Genomic DNA, 18,295 nt, shown 5'->3' with positions numbered 1-18,295 from the left:
TTGAAGTCAGGTATTGTAATGCCCCCAGCTTCATTCTTTTTCTTTAGGATTGCTTTGGCTATTTGGAGTTTTTTAAAGTTTCATATAAATCTGATAATTTTTTGTTCCATTTCTTTAAAAAATGTCATTGGAATTTTGTTCGGAATTGCATTAAATTTGTATATTGCTTTGGGTAATATGGACATTTTGACTATATTTATTCTTCTTATCTAAGAACAAGGAATATTCTTTCATCTCATTGTATCTTTTCCGAGTTCCCTTAACAATGCTTTGTAGTTTTCATTATATAGATCCTTTACATTCTTTGTTATGTTTATTCCTAAGTATTTTATTTTTTTGTTGTTGCAATCGTGAAGGGGATTGCTTTTTTTATTTCATTCTCAAATGTTTCATTGTTGGTATATAGAAAGGCTATGGACTTTTGTATGTTAATTTTGTATACTGCGACCTTACTGTATTGGCTTATTGTTTCTAGTAGTCTTTTTGTAGATTCTTTGGGGTTTTCGATGTATAGGATCATATCATCTGCAAAAAGTGATACCTTTACTTCTTCTTTTCCGATATGGATGCCTTTTATTTCTTTGTCTTGTCTGATTACTCTGGCTAGAACCTCTAGCACCACATTAAATAAGAGTGGAGAGAGTGGAAAACCCTGTCTTGTTCCTGACTTAAGCGGAAATGCCTTCAGTATTGTGCCATTTAATATGATGTTAGGTGATGGTTTATCATATATGGCATTTATGTTGAGATATTTTCTTTCAATACCCATTTTGTTGAGAGTCTTAAACATAACATTGTGTTGTATTTTATTGAATGCCTTTTCTGCATCTATTGATAAGATCATGTGGTTTTTGTTCTTTGTTTTATTGATATGGTGTATTACGTTAACCGTTTTACATATGTTGAACCATCCTTGAGATTCTGGGATGAATCTCACTTGATCATGATGTATTATTTTTTTTAATATGTTGTTGTATTCAATTTGCTAGTATTTTGTTTAGTATTTTAGCATCTGTATTCATTAGAGATATTGGTCTGTAGTTTTCTTTTTTTGTGCCATCCTTACCTGGTTTCGGTATGAGGGTTATGTTGGCCTCATAGAATGTGTTTGGAAGTATTGCTTCTTCTTCAATTTTTTGGAAGACTTTGAGTAGAATAGGAATCAAGTCTTCTTTGATGTTTGATAGAATTCACTAGTATAACTGTCTGGACCTGGACTTTTATTTTTGGGGAGGTTTTTAATAGTTTTTTCTATTTCTTTCCTACTAATTGGTCTGTTTAGGCTTTCTGCTTTTTCTTGACTCAGTCTAGGAAGGTTGTATTGTTCTAGGAATTTATCCACTTCTTCTAGATTGTTGAATTTAGTGGCATATAGTTTTTCATAGAATTTTACAATAATTCTTTGTATATCTATGATATCCGTGGTGATTTCTCCTCTTTTATTTTGGATTTTGTTTATATGAGGCCTTTCTCTTTTTTCCTTGGTAAGTCTTCCAAGGGTTTGTCAATTTTGTTGATCTTTTCAAAGAACCAGCTCCTTGTTCTATTAATTTTTTCTATAGTTTTTCTGTTCTCTATTTCATTTATTTCTGCTCTGATTTTTATTACCTCCTTTCTTCGGCTGGTTTTGTGTTGTCTTTGTCCTTCTTTTTCCAGTTCCTGAAGGTGTGAAGTTAAGTGGTTCACTCGAGCTCTCTCTTGTTTGTACATATAGGCCTGAAGTGATATGAACTTCCCTCTTATCACTGCTTTTGCTGCATCCCATAGATCCTGCTATGTTGTATTGTCATTTTCATTAGTCTGTATTTATCTTTTGATCTCTGCACTTATTTCTTCTTTGACCTATTCATTTTTTTTGACCCATTCATTTTTTAGAAGTATGTTGTTAGTTTCCACATTTTTGTGGGTTTTTTTCCCTCTCTTTTTAGTTGAATTCTAGTTTCAAGGCTTTATGATCAGAAAATATGCTTGGTACATCTTTGATTTTTATGAATTTGCTAATGTTAATGTATACTTTGTCACTTTGGGATGAAATGTCCTGTAGATGTCTATCATATCCAGGTGCTCTAGTGTTTTGTTTAAAGCCAATATATCTTTATTGATTCTCTGTTTGGATGACAGATCTAGAGCCGTCAGTGGTGTACTGAGGTTTCCACGTATGATTGTATTTTTGTTAGTTTTTGTTTTAAGGTCAATTAGTAGCTGTCTTATATATTTTGGTGCTCCTTGGTTTGGTGCATATATACTAAGAATTGTTATGTCTTCTTGATTCAGTGTCCCCTTAGCCATTATGAAATGGCCATTTTTGTCTCTGAGTACTTTTGCTGTCTTATAGTCAGCATTATCAGATATGAGTATTGCTACGCCTGCTTTTTTTTTGGATGTTATTTGCTTGGAGTATTGTTTTCCAGCCTTTCACTTTGAATTTGTTTTTATCCTTGTTGCTTTGATGAGTTTCTTATGGGCAGCATATAGTTGGATTTTCTTTTTTAATCCATTCTGCAACTCTGTGCCTTCTAATTGGTGAGTTTAGTCCATTTACATTTAGTGTAATTATTGACACTTGTGGGTTCCCTATTGCCACTTTATACATTGCTTGCTGTTAGTTTCATGTCTTGTTTGATTCTTCTCTTTTTTTTTTCTATCCGTTGTTTTTGTTTGGTTGTATTCCATACTTCTTTCCTCTGTTGCTATCTTTTTAAATCATGTGCTTCTCTTGTGGTTTTTCCAAGGGTGGTTACCATTAAGTAATAAAAAGCTTTCCTACCCTGTTCATTGTAGTACACTATTTTGTGAGTACTTCTGCACTCCATCGTTCATTGCTACTATTAATCTCCATCCTCTTCCATTTTTTTGTTGTGTTTGTTGTCACAGTTTAAATTTGGTTTTATTGTGTTCTTGGTGGAGCTTTTATTTGTGGTTTTGTTTTGTTCTTTGTATCTGGTTGGATAACCCCCTTTAGTAATTCTTGGAGTGGGGGTTTTCTGATGATAAATTCCCTCATCTGTTCTGTATCTGTGAATGTTTTTATTTCTTCTTTATATTTGAAGGATAGCTTTGATGGGTATAGTATTCTTGGCTGAAAGTTTCTCTCTTTCAGGCTCTTTCAGGACTTTAAATATTGGGGTCCACTCTCTTCTAGCTTGTAGAGTTTCTGTTGAGAAATCCAATAATAATATAATAGGCCTTTCTTTATATGTTGTATTCTTCTTTTCCCTGGCTGCCTTGAGAATTTTTTCTTTATTGTTGGTTTGTGCCAATTTCATTATGATATGCCTTGGAGTAGGTTTGTTGGAGTTAATAAAACTCGGTGTTCTGTTTGCTTCTTGAATTTGAGGCTTTATTTCTTTTCACAGGCTTGGAAAGTTCTCATCTATTATTTGTTTGAATATGTTCTCCATTCCATTTTCTCTCTCTTCTCCCTCTGATATACCTAGTATTCTTATGTTAATCTTTTTTATGGAGATAGCCAATTCCTGAAGGGATTTCTCATTTTTTAAAAAATATCTTCTTTTCTCTGTTGTGCCCCAAGCTGCTTGTCTTCTATTTCACTAATCCTACATTCTATCTGGCCTGTTCTATTAGCTAAGCTTGTTAATTTGTTTTTCAGCTCGTAAATTGAGTTTTTCATCTCTGTTTGATTTGTTTTTATAGTTTCAATTTCCTTGGTGATATATTCTTTGTGTTCATTGAGTTATTTTTTGAGGTCCCTAAATTGCCTTTCTTGTTTTCTTGTATATCTCTGAGTATTTTTAGGGTTTCTATTTTAAATTCTCTGTCATTTAGCTCCAAGGTTTTCAATATATTAAAATTTTTTTCTATAGATTTTTTCTCATCTATTTGTGCTACCTCTCTGTCTTTTGTATCCATGATATTTGATTTCCTTTTCCTTAATGGCATCTGAGTGTGGTTTTGTTGATAGTACTAATGAGAATTAACTAATCAACTGAGCTATACTAACAGGGCCATAGTCATTTTTTATTATACATATTTTTAGTGTAAGACAAATTATTTACCACAAAAAATGCGCATGTAATCATCTAGATTTTGGCAAAGTTACGGAAATATGCTCTTTGTCTTTGTCAGGGCATATGTACCATATTCTTGGAATAGTATATCTGAAGTTAGAAAACACAACTGTGTATCTGATAGAATTAAATAATGAAATTACTTTAGTAAATGTTTGCAAATCTATAAACCAAGTATTAATATTTTTCTTTATTTAGCAAGTTACATGATTACATTTTGGCTTTTCTTTTTTTAACCTTATCAATTAAGTAGTTGAAACTTTTACAATAATAAAAGGAATTTATGTACAGAATGAGAGACATTTGAAACCTCATATTTATTTCTGCTTTTAAATTGATAGATTTAGGTTCTCACTGCTTTTTATTGTCCCTCACTCAAAATAATTATTAAATGTATAAATATATTATTATGTACTTGATGTTTTCAAGACATAAGTATAGATTCCATTCCTTCACTCAATAAATAAGACCAACAACATGAATTATATAAAAATGACATACTGGACTGTAACAAGTGAGCAGTGACTAGGTTTATGTTTATATTATTTGCTTTTGCTATTTAATTATGTAATTTGTTCTGACTATAAAAGCTTGGCAAGAAAAGTTGAAATTAAACACAAATATAATAAATGGGAAAGTACATAGACTTTAACTATATCACGTAGGCATAACTACTGTTAATATTTTGGGGTATTTCCTTTCAGTATTTTTTATGCATATTTATAAATTGACAACTATTATGAATATGTACATAACATATATATATATATATACACACACACATATATAGTTTTATGCTCAGTTATTAACATTTAACTTTTAAGTTTTATGTGTGTAATTTATCATGACCTTACTTAATACTCTTAAACAGAAATTTTTTAAATGACCTGTAAGTCAAAAGTCTCTTCCAGCTCTTAATGTATATGATCTAACCACTTTCTAGAAAGATTGTGTTGATTAAATATTCTAAAAGCCATCTGAATATTAATTACAATTCTTATCAAAATACCAATAATATTTTTCACAAAACTAGAATAAATTACTCTAAAATTTATATGAAACCACAAAAGACCCTGAATACACAAAGTAATCTTGAGAAATAACAAAGTTGGATGTATGCTCCCTGATTTTTAACTATATGACAAAGCTTTATTAATCAAAACAACATGGTACTGGTGCAAAACCAGACACAGATTAACAGAACAGAATAGAGAGCCTAAAATAAACCAATAATTATATGATCAATTAATCTATGACAAAGGAGGCAAGAATATATAATGGAGTAAAGACAGTCTTTAAAAAATGGTTGGGGAGATGACGTCAGAGTAATGGCGGGGTAGGAAGCGATACCGATAAATCTCCCTCAAAACTCAACAATATCTTCAACCAGAAACAGAAAAACCTATCCTTGGAGCCTCTAGATGTTTCGCAATACACCCAAAGGTATGGTTGAGCGAAAAATTGACTAAATATATCACCAAACCCCAAAGGAAATAGGGAGTAAGAAATGCTCCACCTTTCTCACTAACCTAAACAGGGCGGCTTTCTCTGGGAACTGTGACTATAGAAACTGAGGCAGGCAAAGGGGGTCAATAGATCCAGGCCGTGGCACAAATGGCCGAACCAGGCTGTGGCACGGAGATCCAAGCTGAGGAAAAACTGTTCCTGTGGCAACCCGGGCAATACAAGCTAACACTCACACCAAACCCAGACAAAGAAATACAAGTGGGGCAGCCATTTTACCTGATCTCCTGGTCGGCGCGCGCAGATAGTGGGCAAGAGATTTCTTCCAAAGCCCCGGGAGTGGTTGCCTGTGTTACCCCACAGAGAGGCAGTCAGAGGCCTTTCTGTGGGCCGAAAGAGGAATCTCTGGGCAGCCCCAGTGCCCTGGGAAAGAAGCGCACGGGAGGGAGTGAGAACTAATTCCAATGGTGGAACTTTTCCGTGCTGGTAGGGGATTTACTCAGAGGGAAACGCTGCCGGCCTGATATCCTGGTCTGCGCGTGCAGATAGCGAGAGATTCCTCCGAGTGTCTCGGCAGTGCGCGCCCGTGTTATCGCATAGAGAGGCAGAGTCAGGGGCCTTTGTGTGGGCCAAAGCGGAATCTTGGGCCGCCCCAGTGCCTTGCAAAAGCCGCGCATGGGGATGGAGTGAGAGCCAATTCCAACGCTGGAACTTTTCCATGCGGTTGGGGGTTTCACTCAGAGCGTGAGACCGCTGGCCGGATATCCTGGTCTGCATGTGCAGATAGTGAGAGAGAGTTTTCTCCAAGCACCCTGGAAGTAGGCGCCCGCCTGTGTTACCGGAAAGAGTGGCAGAGCCAGAGGTTTTTGAGTGGGCAGAAACCCTGCCTGATTATTCTAGCAGCTCTGACAGACTGAGCCTTACCCAGAGCCCTGTGCTGAGTGGAAATAGAGTGAGGAGTTGCCAGATCTTTGAGCCTCTTACTATCCAGGCAGAGGCAGCAGCAACCCCATAGCTGGAATATCAGGCTACTAATTGAGGAAGGAAAGACTAGGAGAAAGGCTCCAGGAACACGGACTCTCTCACTGTTGGAGTCTATACATGCTAATGAGCCTCGACTGCCAACGAGACTAAAGCACAATACATGACATTGCCATAGAGACTTATCAACTGCAAACCTCTACCTGAGCATGCCAAAGGGGCAGAACCCGGGGTACAGAGTCACTGACCAGGAAGAGGGAGAGAAAAGAAAAAGCAAGAAGATAACCTCTCAAAATCAAGAATAATCTGCAGACTTTATAACCTATCCCATTTTATTATATTTGTTTGTTTATTTCTCTTATCTTCATTCTTGATATTTTCTTCCTCCTCCAATTTGGCCGATTAACTCTCTGCTGGTCTTACTCTCTCTTCTCCTTGAACTACACTACCCATAAGTGTTACATCTCCCATTATCTTTTCTTTCCTCTTCCTTTCTCTCTATGAGGGTTGCACTCCAAAACCCTTAACTCTGTCTCTCTCTCTCTCTCTCTCCTCTTTTTTCTTTTTTCTTTTTTCTTCTTTTAGTGGTTCCCTCTTTTTCTCTCTCTCTCTCTTTCTTTTCTCCTCTATATTAGTTTCTTCCTTTCTCCTTTACATCTCCTCTCATTCAAACCTCAATAACAAACAAATTATCTTATCTGGGACTCAAACTTATGTTTGTGGCATTTTGGGGGGTTTTTACTTCACCTTTTTAACTCACTAGCAGTACTCCCATCCCTGGCACTCCATTTTATCTAGTTCTTGTTCCACTAAATACAATAGTAATTTTTAAATTTGTCCCCCCATTTTTCTGTTTCCCTCTTATTCCTCTCATCATAACTCTTAGTCAACCAACACCTAAAAGCAAATCATTTTATTCTTGACCCAAATTTTTTCCTTATTTGCTTTTTGTGGGTCTCATACGCCCTTCTTTTTTCTTTCTTTTTTTCTTTTTTTTTTTGCCCCTTTATTACTTTTGCCCAATTCAGGCCCTCCATTATAGGCATTGTTTTTTATAATTCACAGTTCACCACAAGATTTTCTGAAGAAAGAGGGGAGAGGAGAGGAGAGAGGAGAGGAGAGGAAAAAAGGAGGGGGGAATAATTTCCTTTTTTAAAAATTTTTATTTTATTTTATTTTTCTTTATTACATTATTAATTTTTTAAAAAAAACAAACTCTTCAATTTTTTATTTTTTTAACTTTTTATTCTTTATTAAATCTCATTAATACTATCAACAAAACCACCCTCAGATGCCATTAAGGAAGAGAAAATCAAATATCATGGATACAAAAGAAAGAGAGGTAACACAGCTAGATGAGGAAAAATCTATGGAGAAAAAATTTAATATATTGGAAACCTTGGAGCTAAATGACAGAGAATTCAAGATAGAAATCCTAAAAATCCTCTGAGATATACAAGAAAACACAGAAAGGAAATTTAGGGAGCTCAGAAAACAACTCAATGAACACAAAGAATATATGTCCAAGGAAATTGAAACTATAAAAACAAATCAAACAGAGATGAAAAACTCAATTCATGAGCTGAAAAACAAAGTAACAAGCTTAGCTAATAGAACAGGTCAGATAGAAGAGAGGATTAGTGAAATAGAAGACAAGCAACTTGAGGCACAACAGAGAGAAAAAGAATAAGACTCAAAAATTTAAAAAAATGAGATAGCCGTACAAGAATTATCTAGCTCCATCAAAAAGAATAACATAAGAATAATAGGTATATCAGAGGGAGAAGACAGATAAAATGGAATGGAGAACATACTCAAACAAATAATAGATGAGAACTCCCCAAGCCTGTGGAAAGAACTAAAGCCTCAAGTTCAAGAAGCAAACAGAACTCTGAGTTTTCTTAACCCAAACAAACCTACTCCAAGGCATATCATAATGAAATTGGCACAAACCAACAGCAAAGAAAAAATTCTCAAGGCAGCCAGGGAAAAGAAGAATACAACATATAAAGGAAGGCCCATTAGATTATCATCAGATTTCTCAGCAGAAACTTTACAAGCTAGAAGAGAGTGGAACCCAATATTTAAAGTCCTGAAAGAGAGGAACTTTCAGCCATGAATACTATACCCATCAAAGCTATCCTTCAAATATGAAGGAGAAATTAAAACATTCACAGATACAGAACAGATGAGGGAATTTATCATCAGAAAACCCCCACTCCAGGAATTACTAAAGGGGGTTCTCCAATCAGATACAAAGAACAACAACAAAAAAAAACAGAGCCAGAAGTAAAAGCTCCAAGAAGAACACAATAAAACCAAATTTAAACTGTGACAACAACAAAAAGAAAGGGGGAGAGAAAATGGAGATTAACAGTAGCAAAGGACGATGGAGTGCAAAAGTACTCACAAAATAGTTCGCTACAATGAACAGGGTAGGAACCCTTTTCATTACTCAAAGGTAACCACCATTGAAAAAACCACCACAATAGCACATGAGATAAAAAAGATACCAACAGAGGAAAGATTTATGGAATACAACCAAATAAAAACAAAAGATAGAAAAACGAAAGAGAAGGATCAAAAAAGACACAAAACTAAGAGAAAGCAAGATATAAAATGGCAATAGGGAACTCACAAGTGTCAATAATTACACTAAATGTAAACGGATTAAACTCACCAATAAAAAGGCACAGAGTAGCAGAATGGATTAAAAAAGAAAATCCAACTGTATGCTGCCTACAGGAAACTCATCTAAGTAACAAGGATAAAAACAAATTCAAAGTGAAAGGCTGGAAAACAATACTCCAAGAAAATAACATCCAAAAAAAAGCAGGTGTAGCAATACTCATATCGGATAATGCTGACTACAAGACAGGAAAAGTACTCAGAGACAAAAATGGCCATTTCATAATGGCTAAGGGGACACTGAATCAAGAAGACATAACAATTCTTAATATATATGCACCAAGCCAAGGAGCACCAAAATATATAAGACAGCTACTTACTGACCTTAAAACAAAAGCTGACAAAAATACAATCATACTCGGAGACCTCAATACAGTGCTGATGGCTCTAGATCGGTCATCCAAACAGAGAATCAACAAAGACATAGTGGCCTTAAACAAAACACTAGAGCACCTGGATATGATAGACATCTACAGGACATTTCATCCCAAAGTGACTGAGTATACATTTTTCTCCATTGTACATGGATCATCCTCAAGAATTGACCATATGTTGGGCCACAAAAACAACATCAGCAAATTCAGAAAAATCGAAGTTATACCAAGCATATTTTCTGATCATAAAGCCTTGAAACTAGAATTGAACTGCAAAAAAGAGGAAAAAAATCCCACAAAAATGTGGAAACTAAACAACATACTTTTAAAAAATGAATGGGTCAAAGAAGAAATAAGTGCAGAGATCAAAAGATATATACAGACTAATGAAAATTACAATATGACATATCAGAATCTCTGGGATGCAGCAAAAGCAGTTATAAGAGGGAAGTTCATATCACTTCAGGCATATATGAACAAACAAGAGAGAGCCCAAGTGAACCACTTAACTTCACACCTTAAGGAACTAGAAAAAGAAGAACAAAGACAACCCAAAACCAGCCGAAGAAAGGAGATAATAAAAATCAGAGCAGAAATAAATGAATTAGAGAACAGAAAAACTATAGAAAAAATTAATAGAACAAGGAGCTGGTTCTTTGAAAAGATCAACAAAATTGACAAACCCTTGGCAAGACTTACCAAGGAAAAAAGAGAAAGAACTCATATAAACAAAATCCAAAATGAAAGAGGAGAAATCACCACGGACACCGTAGATATACAAAGAATTATTGTAGAATACTATGAAAAACTTTATGCCACTAAATTCAACAACCTAGAAGAAATGGATAAATTCCTAGAAAAATACAACCTTCCTTGACTGAGTCAAGAAGAAGCAGAAAGCCTAAACAGACCTATTAGTAGAGAAGAAATAGATAAAAACATTAAAAACCTCCCCCAAAATAGAAGTCCAGGCCCTGACGGCTATACAAGCGAATTTTATCAAACATTCAAAGAAGACTTGGTTCCTATTCTACTCAAAGACTTCCAAAAAATTGAAGAAGAAGCAATACTTCCAAACACATTTTACGAAGCCAACATAACCCTCATACCAAAACCAGGCAAGGATGGCACAAAAAAAGAAAACTACAGACCAATATCTCTAATGAATACAGATGCTAAAATACTAAACAAAATACTAGCAAATCGAATACAACAACATATTAAAAAAATAATACATCATGATCAAGTGGGATTCATCCCAGAATCTCAAGGATGGTTCAACATACGTAAAACGGTTAACGTAATACACCATATCAACAAAACAAAGAACAAAAACCACACGATCTTATCAATAGACACAGAAAAGGCTTTTGATAAAATACAACACAATTTTATGTTTAAGACTCTCAACAAAATGGTATAGAAGGAAAATATCTCAACTTGATAAATGCCATATATGATAAACCATCACCTAACATCATATTAAATGGCACTAAACTGAAGGCTTTCCCCCTTAAATCAGGAACAAGACAGGGTTGTCCACTCTCTCCACTCTTATTTAATGTGGTGTTAGAGGTTCTAGCCAGAGCAATCAGACAAGACAAAGAAATAAAAGGCATCCATATCGGAAAAGAAGAAGTAAAGGTATCACTTTTTGCAGATGATATGATCCTATACATCGAAAACCCCAAAGAATCCACAAAAAGACTACTAGAAACAATAAGCCAATACAGTAAGGTCGCAGGATACAAAATTAACATACAGAAGTCAATAGCCTTTTTATATGACAATAATGAAACAATTGAGAACGAACTCAAAAGAATAATCCCCTTTACGATTGCAACAAAAAAAATAAAATACTTAGGAATAAACATAACAAAGAATGTAAAGGACTTATATAATGAAAACTATAAACCATTGTTAAGGGAAATCGAAAAAGTTATAATGAGATGGAAGAATATACCTTGTTCTTGGCTAGGAAGAATAAATATAATCAAGATGGCTATATTACCCAAAGCAATATACAAATTTAATGCAATTCCCATCAAACTTCCAATGACATTTTTTAAAGAAATAAAGCAAAAAATCATCAGATTTATATAGAACTATAAAAAACCCCGAATAGCCAAAGCAATCCTAAAGAAAAAAAATGAAGCTGGGGGCATTACAATACCTGACTTCAAACTGTATTATAGGGCCAGGACAATCAAAACAGCATGGTATTGGCAGAAAAATAGACACTCAGACCAATGGAACAGAATAGAAAGTGCAGAAATAAAACCACAGATATATATAGTCAAATAATTTTTGATAAAGGGGCCAACAACACACAATGGAGAAAAGAAAGCCTCTTCAATAAATGGTGCTGGGAAAACTGGAAAGCCACATGCAAAAGAATGAAACTGGACTACAGTTTGTCCCCCTGTACTAAAATTAACTCAAAATGGATCAAAGATCTAAACATAAGACCTGAAACAATTAAGTACATAGAAGAAGACATAGTTACTCATCTCATGGACCTGGGTTTTAAAGAGCATTTTATGAATTTGACTCCACAGGCAAGAGAAGTGAAGGCAAAAATTAATAAATGGGACTACATCAGACTAAGAAGTTTTTGCTCAGCAAGAGAAACTGATAACAAAATAAACAGAAAGCCAACTAAATGGGAAATGATATTTTCAAACAACAGCTCAGATAAGGGCTTAATATCCAAAATATACAAAGAACTCATAAAACTCAACAACAAACAAACAATCCTATAAAAAAATGGGAAGAGGATATGAACAGACACTTCTCCCAGGAAGAAATACAAATGGCCAACAGATATATGAAAAGATGCTCATCTTCTTTAGCTATTAGAGAAATGCAAATCAAAACTGCAATGAGATACCACATCACACCTGTTCGATTAGCTATTATTAGCAAGACAAGTAATAGCAAATGTTGGAGAGGCTGTGGAGAAAAAGGAACCCTCATCCACTCTTGGTGGGAATGTAAAGTAGTACAACCATTATGGAAGAAAGTATGGTGGTTCCTCAAAAAACTGAAAATAGAACTACCTTATGACCTAGCAATCCCTCTACTGGGTATATACCCCCAAAACTCAGAAACATTGATATGTAAAGACACATGCAGCCACATGTTTATTGCAGCATTGTTCACAGTGGCCAGGACATGGAAACAACCAAAAAGCCTGTCAATAGATGACTGGATAAAGAAGATGTGGCACATATACACTATGGAATACTACTCAGCCATAAGAAATGATGACATCGGAACATTTACAGCAAAATGGTGGGATCTTGATAACATGATACGAAGTGAAATAAGTAAATCAGAAAAAACCAGGAACTCCATTATTCCATACGTAGGTGGGACATAAAAGTGAAACTAAGAGACATTGATAAGAGTGTGGTGGTTACGGGGGGGAGAGGGGGGAAAGAGAGAGGGAAAGGGGGAGGGGGAGGGGCACAAATAAAACTAGATAGAAGATGACAGAGGACAATCTGACTTTGGGTGATGGGTATGCAACATAACTGAACGACAAGATAACCTGGACTTGTTATCTCTGAATATATGTATCCTGATTTATTGATGTCACCCCATTAAAAAAATAAAATTATTTTAAAAAAAAATGGTTGGGGGCCCTGGCCGGTTGGCTCAGTGGTAGAGCGTCGGCCTGGCGTGCAAGGGGTCCCGGGTTTGATTCCCGGCCAGGGCACACAGGAGAAGCGCCATCTGCTTCTCCACCCCTCCCCCTCTCCTTCCTCTCTGTCTCTCTCTTCCCCTCCTGCAGCGAGGCTCCATTGGAGCAAAGTTGTCCCGGGTGCTGGGGATGGCTCCTTGGACTCTGCCCCAGGCGCTAGAGTGGCTCTGGTTGCAACAGAGCGACGCCCCGGAGGGGCAGAGCATCGCCCCCTGGTGGGCAGAGCGTCGCCCCCTGGTGGGCATGCCATGTGGATCTTGGTCGGGCGCATGCAGGAGTCTGTCTAACTGTCTCTCCCCATTTCCAGCTTCAGAAAAATACAAAAAAAAAAAAAATTGTTGGGAAGATTGAACAGATATAAGCAAAAAAAAAAAGAAAGAAAGAAAGAAACAATACCACTTTCTTACACCACAAATAAGAATAAACTCAAAATGAAATGAAGACTCCCATGTAAGACCTGAAACCACAAAACTAGAGGAAAACATAGGCAAAAAACACTGAAATTTTTTTTTATTCTCCTAGGGTCTTGTTGCGGATGAAGTGATATTTTTTAAACATATTTTAACCTTAAAAATGGAATTTAAAGGAGTGACATAGGTATCAATAAGAATACATAGATTTCAGGTAAACATCTCTAAAGCATTTGAACTGTTGATCGCATTGTGTGCCCATCACCCAACAGGAAGTAAAGAGAGACAAATATATGGTGACAAAAAATGGTTTGACTTTGGGTGACAGATATGTTTTTTAAATATATTTTTGCATATGTCTCCCAGGGTAAAGGCAACAAAAGTAAAGATAAGTAAACGAGACTATATCAAACCAGAAAGCATTTTCACAGAAAAGAAAACCATCAAGATGAAAAGACAACATACTGAATTAAAACATTAATTTGGAAAGATATAGACATTTCTGTATTACTTGCAGCATTCAGTAACCAAAGCCAAGATATGGAAGCAATCTAGGTGTTCATAAATAGTTGAATGAATAAAGAGAAAATATATATATTACTCAGCCACAGTTACAACAACTTGGTTGGACCTAGAGCCTATCATGCTAAGTAAAATAAGTCAGACAATGAAAAGCAAATACAAATGCCAGATACTTTCACTTACATGTGGATTATAAAAAATTGGAAGAAACAAAATGAACCAGAAACGAACTCATAGATGTAGAGAACAAACTAATTGTTGACAGAGGAATAGGGAGAGGTGAGGATGGGTGAAAAAGGGAAAGAATATTAACAAATACAAAATTTTAGTTATAAAATAATTCACAGAGATGAAATAAATGTTCTTCCCAGGCAACATACTCAATATTAATGTAATAACAGTGTATGATGACAAATGATTACTAAACTTACCGTGTTGTTATATTTCTAAGGTATATAAATGTTGAGTTACTATGTTATACAGCAGAAACTAATATGTTATTGTATTTTATAATTAAAAATAAAATTAAAACAAAAAATTTCTAACACTAGCCTATGAGAATATTTATTTCTCTGTATCTTTACCAGCAGTATACATTATTACTTTTATATATCTTGTCGATTTGATATGTGGAGAATGGTGTTTCAGTACTTTAAAAAAATGTCTTTGAGGCCCTGGCCGGTTGGCTCAGCGGTAGAGCGTCGGCCTGGCATGCAGGGGACCCGGGTTCAATTCCCGGCCAGGGCACATAGGAGAAGCGCCCATTTGCTTCTCCACACCCCCCCCCGCCCCTTCCTTTCTGTCTCTCTCTTCCCCTCCCGCAGCCAGGGCTCCATTGGAGCAAGGATGACCTGGGCTCTGGGGATGGCTCCTTGGCCTCTGCCCCAGGCGCTAGAGTGGCTCTGGTCGCGCAGAGCGACCCCCCGGAGGGGCAGAGCGTCCCCCCTGGTGGGCAGAGCGTTGCCCCTGGTGGGCGTGCCGGGTGGATCCCGGTCGGGCGCATGCGGGAGTCTGTCTGACTGTCTCTCCCTGTTTCCAGCTTCAGAAAAAAAAAAAATGTCTTTGATTACTACACTGCTTGATTCTTTTAATTACTGAGGAGAACTGTCTTTTCTTTGCCTACTTTTCTAGTAAGATGTAGGAGTATTTTTATTAACTTTATACATAAGGATGTTAAATCTCTTTTTATATTAAGGATGTTAAATCCTAATTAAATTTATTTTTGAAAATTTTCCAGTTTTTACTTTTATTGACATTTTTTAACATTTAGAATATTAAAATTTATTTAGTGACATTTATTGCTCTGTCACTTTTATTTTTTCTTAGCTTTTATGAACTGTGATGAGTTGTTTATATATTTTTAAATTATTTTGTTTAGATTTTAACGTGAATGGTAAAATATTTGCATTTCAATTTTCTTTATTTATTGATTTTAGAGAGAAAAGAAGGGAGAGAGAGAGAGAAAGAGAGAGAGAGAGAGGAACATCAATCTATTCCTGTATGTGCCCTTACTGGGGATTGAACCTGCAACCTCTATGCTTAAGGATGATGCTCTGAACACCAAGCTATCTTGCCAGGCCAAAATATTTGCACTTTAGATCTTTGAATTATTCAATTTTAGCATATTTGCTATAATGAGCATATAATCTAGATTTTTTTCTAATTTCTTTCTTTCTTTCTTTCTTTCTTTCTTTCTTTCTTTCTTTCTTTCTTTCTTTCTTTCTTTCTTTCTTCTTTCATTTTTTAAAATTTTTTACATTTAACCCTGCTATATATTTGGAATTTTGTTATGAATCTATATTTTGCTTTTCACAAAGGTCAAAATTTTCAACATAATTTATTAAACAATTATCACCTCTTATTGGCTTTTGATATTTCTTTTGATATTCATTACATTATTACATATATAGATGAGATATATGATTTAGGACAGTCTCATTTTAGTCATCTGTCTGTAGAGTTTAGTGGAAATACAATGTTTTAATCTTTGGAGATTTTTAAATATGTTTTAATATCTATTAAGGCAAGTCCTTTTGATTGGTCTCATTTTTCTTATTTATTTTTTAATGAACTTTAGAAACATTTTATCAAAAATAAAATCACTTTGAATTTTAATTGAAATTATGTTAAAACTATTAATTGTGGTATTTGTTCATCTAATTTAGGGAAATATTTTATTTCTCCAAGTATTCACATTTTATATGTCCTTAGGGTAGAGGTTAGCAGTTTTCTCCATATGTTTCTGTCCCATAAAGTTATAGTACTAAGGAAATAAACATCTCAATTTTTAATACCTAAAGTGCTTTTCACTTTTCAAACATTTTTTTATTAAATACACTAAACAACTTTGGCCACCAGTAATATCTATCTTTCCATATACTTAGCTCATGGTTATATTCTCATTTATTTTCAGGTTATTTAATGTGGCTTAATATTTTATCCTTTAACTAAATTAAACACTTTTTAAGGATATAAGCAATGCTTTATACTGTTTTTTACAACACATTCATTTGTTTATTCATTAATTCATCAGCTATTTACTGGATTCCACCATGTGAAAGGTATTATGTTAAGCATAGATTTAGATCAGTGAATAAGTCCAATACAAGACCTAGCTATTGTGAAGTTTATGTTCTAGTATGAGAGATAAAATTCAGGTTGTTACAAGAAAATGTATACTAGGGGCATTTGATTTTAATATGGGTGTCTAAGAAGACTTTCTGTTTGAAGGGACTTTTACCTGAGTTTTGGAGGATGAGTATGTGTGGTGAAAGAGATTGAAGATGGAGAGGCCCCAGACAGAGAAAAAATAACTAAGAACTTATATTGACTGAGTACTTATTAAGTGCCAGAAACTAGGCTAAGCATATATGCATATTATTTTTTATTATAGAAACAAATTTTGAAATTGGTACTTTTTAAAAATCTCCATTTTACACATACAAAAACTAAGGCATAGCAAAGTTAAGCAAATTATGCCTTGTAGGTAATGGGCGCAAATCTGATATGACCTCAGAATTGACACTCTTAACTCCTAAGTTATCTGGTCTCTCTATATAACAGTCTCTGAAGTGGGAAGAAAAATTTCACATTTGCTTACCTTAAAGAAGGTCTGGAGTCTGGAGAGCTGGGAGAAGTGAAGTTAATAGAGGCTGCTGGGTCAGGCACATGTCAGATTGACACCATGGTAATGATTTTTTTTATTGTTCTAAAAAGACTCAGAGACCACTGATAGATATTCATTAGGAAGGCGACAAGATTATATTAGCTTGGAAAAGATTTCTTTGACTCTGGTGTGAAGAATTGATTCAAAAAGGAGAGACGAGTCCAAGAAAACAGTTTGGAAACTATTTCAGTAGTACAAGCTAGAGATGATGGATGCTGAAAGTGTGGTGATAATAGTGAAGATAGAAAGAAAAACATATTTGACATATATTTTGGGGCCATGGAAGATGGACTTTTTATGTTAAATGTAGAAATAAACAAGAAGGAGATATCTAAGCACATTATAGGCACTGGAAACTAAGTGTCTGATAATGAAAATTGCTAAAATGTGATTTACTTATCAGTTTGAGGAACAAGAACATGGGAAAAAATCTGATTCTATTTTATTCTCTGGAAAAATTAAAAACATTTTTTCTTTATATTTAATTTTCAGTTTTACTGTAATATCCCTGGGTATGTTTTTCTCAATGTTTATCAGGCTTCTTGATATTTTTTTTCCATCAATTTTGTAAAGTTGGTCATTTTACCATCAAATATTAATTCTGTTTTTTCTCTTTCTGAGACTCTAATTGCATGTATGTTAGAACTTTTGATTTTTTAAGTAATTTTTTATGATAATAAGATTTTAAAAATTTATAGAATTTATTGGGTGAAATTGGTTAATAAGATTAAATGTTTCAAGTGTACAATTATATCATATATTATCTCTATATTACATTGTGTGCTCATCACCCAAACTTTAGTCTCCTGTCACCATATTTTGACCCTCTTTACTCTCTTCAATCTTCCCTTCAATCCCTCTCCCTCCTGGTAACCACCATGTTGCTGTCTGTATCAATGAGGGTTTTTTTGTTGTTCTTTTTTTATTATTTGTTGCTTTCTGTTTTATATCACATA

Source organism: Saccopteryx leptura, chromosome 3 (genome assembly GCF_036850995.1).
Source record: "Saccopteryx leptura isolate mSacLep1 chromosome 3, mSacLep1_pri_phased_curated, whole genome shotgun sequence".
Taxonomy (NCBI): domain Eukaryota; kingdom Metazoa; phylum Chordata; class Mammalia; order Chiroptera; family Emballonuridae; genus Saccopteryx; species Saccopteryx leptura.
The sequence above is the reverse complement of the archived record's forward strand: the minus strand, read 5'-3'. Positions refer to the sequence as shown.